Source organism: Morone saxatilis, unplaced genomic scaffold (assembly GCF_004916995.1).
Source record: "Morone saxatilis isolate NCDOM2014 unplaced genomic scaffold, NCSU_SB_2.0 Contig1, whole genome shotgun sequence".
Lineage (NCBI taxonomy): Eukaryota > Metazoa > Chordata > Actinopteri > Moronidae > Morone > Morone saxatilis.
The window spans coordinates 16,836,806-16,840,314 of record NW_023339651.1 but is presented as its reverse complement, the minus strand read 5'-3'; positions in this window follow the sequence as shown (position 1 = coordinate 16,840,314).

Below are 3,509 nucleotides of genomic sequence, written 5' to 3'. Positions count from 1 at the left end.
GGGGGATTGCTCGTCTTCCAGAAGCAATGCCAGAATTCATCTCCGGAAAGAAGGAAGGTAAAATACCAAGGGGGGAGCAATCAGCGAAGTTATCAGTAACATACAGGTTGGATGTTTTACACAGAGCAGACACTTGTTGCACTCCGTTGGGAGAGGACATTCACTTGTTTGACCACAAGGGGGCACTCTGAGACTGTGTGTGAAGTGGGGCCGACAACCACATTTCCACCAATTTCACTGAAACAACTGTGACAACAAAACAGTCAAACATGAGGACAAAATTAATTCAACGTGGATACATGTTAAAGTCTAAAAGGTATGATTGACCTTGCCTGTGTCCACTGCAAACTGTATGTGTTTTTTTTGGGTTCTTACTGTGGACATTTTATTTTTGAGCCACTGGATGGGCTTACAGTTCATCAGTAGTCAACAGCGGTGTGTTGCGTTAATGAGTCAGTGGACCATAACTCACAACAACAGGGCACTCCACTACACATTCTGATTTACAGAAATAGTCTCCATGAGTCGTAGGCACTGGTGAGTATGTGCAATACATAAACGTAGGAAAGTGACCTGGACGTACAAACACTGTAACTGTTATGTCAGATTGTTATTTTACATATACAGTTTTGGGAGAATACTGCAATGTGTCTTGGGTCACCGAGCACCACCGTCAAATCTACGTGTAGAGACATATGCCGTTAAGGTTTTTAAAGAGCTGATACAGTTATATTGGTGCTTTTTTTTATTATTTGGTGATTTTTAAAAAAAACTTTTTTCCTCTGTTTCACAATGGTTTATGCATCTTAACTATTACACCGATGAGAAAAGAAATACTTATGCACACATACATACGCATGTTGCCAAAACCCTTACTAGTGTTGAATATATTAGAATAATAGTCACTGGAAAATGTGTGCTGAATATGTTTAAAATGTTAAAGCAAGAAAAGATGTTAAGATTGTTTCAAAAATGACTAAGATGTAAGACTGAACTAAACCTCAAAAAGAGACATGATTTATATTGTTTTTACATGCTCTAATTTCACACCGTCAAACAATTCTGAATCTAACCCATATTTTAATAATTTCTGCTCAAAAGTCTTGCAATATGCCCATTGTAAATTTGCTAAAATGAGAAAGTAACATTACCTCCATATGTCAAAAATCAGTACGCACAATACCCAGTACACTTTCTTTTAACTTTACATTTTCTATTTTAAGCATGTTTACATAAGCACATTGCACCAGATAAAAAACCTCCTGACTGAGTACCTCCACAACACAATAAAATCATTTTATTTTAGCATGCTGTTTGTGATTTGAAAATACATTTTAGACTGAAATGACTACGTACAGTGTATCCACATTTCATGACGTTGAGCCACATGAGACCGCATTTGTCTGTTTCACCCAAGAACTGCAAAACTCTTGCTCCCTGTCTGCTGTCTGAGGTGAGTTTAAGCAAAAGAACATTTAAGAAAACGACTCTCTCTCTCGGTCAGGATTTTCATTGTCCTTCAATCCATTTTGGCTTTTTCTGGCAGGTCGGTTATGATTTTTCCTGTTGCCACTAATGTGCTTTGTGGAAAAGAAAGCGGTGGATGCAGAACGTATGTTATGACAGATGTACTTAGTGCTGAGTGCTGTGTTATTGTGTTTAGTCTAGTGAACACATTCAAATGTTTCTGTCCATGGGATATTTCAATGCTGTGTTTTATTCCACCTCACTTAAAATGCCTACAAAGAAAAGAACAATAGGAGGACCAGGGAAGTTTTAATGGACCTATTTTTGGTGCAATTAAAGGTGCATTTCATTTTCTTTGTTTAGTTTTTTTATTATTTGTTCATTCAGGTCCACGCTGCCAAAAGTCACATGGACTCACAAATAGGCAGAATGGGACTGTTTAACAAAACATGATGAACTTGCCTCTTTATGCTCTTTGTGGTAATTTCCTCTCTCTGCTGATCATATCAGTTAAGAACACACACAAAAAACATCTGAGAATGAAAATTAGTCTAGACTGCAGTTTACCCTCAGTCATTTTATTATACCAGGAAAGACTTTGCTACACATGGCTATCAAATGTCAACATCTGCCTCCTTATATCCTTGCATTTTGGGACTGATTTATGTCTGTTCTGACTAAGTCCACATCTATCAAACTTCTACAAATTACACTAAAATATGCCATTAAGGACCAAACAATTCTCACCAAGTGACCTCCTCCTCCTTACAGCTATTTATAGGGCTGGTGCAAATAAAGACATCTGTGCTGTGGAAAGAAAGGGAAACAAGACCAGAGTGGAAAAAATGTAAACATACAAACATTTCTATCTATCTGTCAATCAGAGACTAGAATATAAACTACATCTACCCAATTGTTCATTCTTTTTTTTTTTTTTTAACTTACATTTTCCAAGGGATATCTGCAACCATACTTGTTTGTTTTGTTGCAATAAACAATTAATATCATATATAAATAGAGATGAAATAATAGTAAATTGACTGAAAATCCAGACTGGTTTTTCTTCATAATAACAGGGAGTTTAGTAGCACAACGTGAAGTGCCAACATTAAAAGTGGCATGACATCCTATAATGTGCTCTGGAGCTGAACAGCTGAAAATATTAAGCAAAACTATACAGTTCTAAGTAATATTTTTTCAGATGTTATTTGTGGTGAGTGATGCTTTATTGCAATAACATGTCTCAGATATTGTGTCTGTCTTCACATGGCAGCCATCTTAAACTCCCCACAGGCTTCTCTTAGCCAGTTTAGGAGACGTCTAGCGATCTCTCAAATTCCAGAGCATTTTAAAGACAGAATATATTATAAATAGCTTATATCTTGAACTGTGCGAATAGGAGTAAGTGAAGGATTTTTGCTGTTAGATGTCACTTGAATTTGAGTAAAATTTCACTTTAAAAGAGTACACCAGTTTAGCGTTACACTCGTATAAAATATCTAAATTGATGCAGCAGAACCAGAGATATCATCATCTTTATTCCACACATTAATATTTACTGTCAAAACATGGCTTATATACATTTCCCACAATGCAACTCGACAGCCAACAGTTCTGTGTGTTATGCTCGTAGCGGCTATTGTAGCCTCTAGCTGCTAGCCTCAAGAAGAAATGAGGAGGTCTACTTTCTAACTCCACACCCTCAGATTTCTTTCATTTTCACGTTACTTCCTTCTGGAGCCACAAAAAACTCCATACAACTGTTTTTACATATGCAGTAGCACTCCCTAAGATCTGTCAACAGACATTCATTGTAAAATCGGTGGAGTTTCCCCTTGAGCCGTATGATAAATACGGGTTCTACCTTTGTAGTTGGTTTGTTGATTGTCACCTCAGGTTCACTGGAATTGTTCTCACCTGACCAATTTTACCAGTGTTTTCATTCTTAAGATGCATAATAGCACTGCCTATTACTACTCAGGGTCAGGGAGGAAACTGGAGCCTTCCCAGCATGTCTTGGATGAAAGGCAGGAAGACTCCCA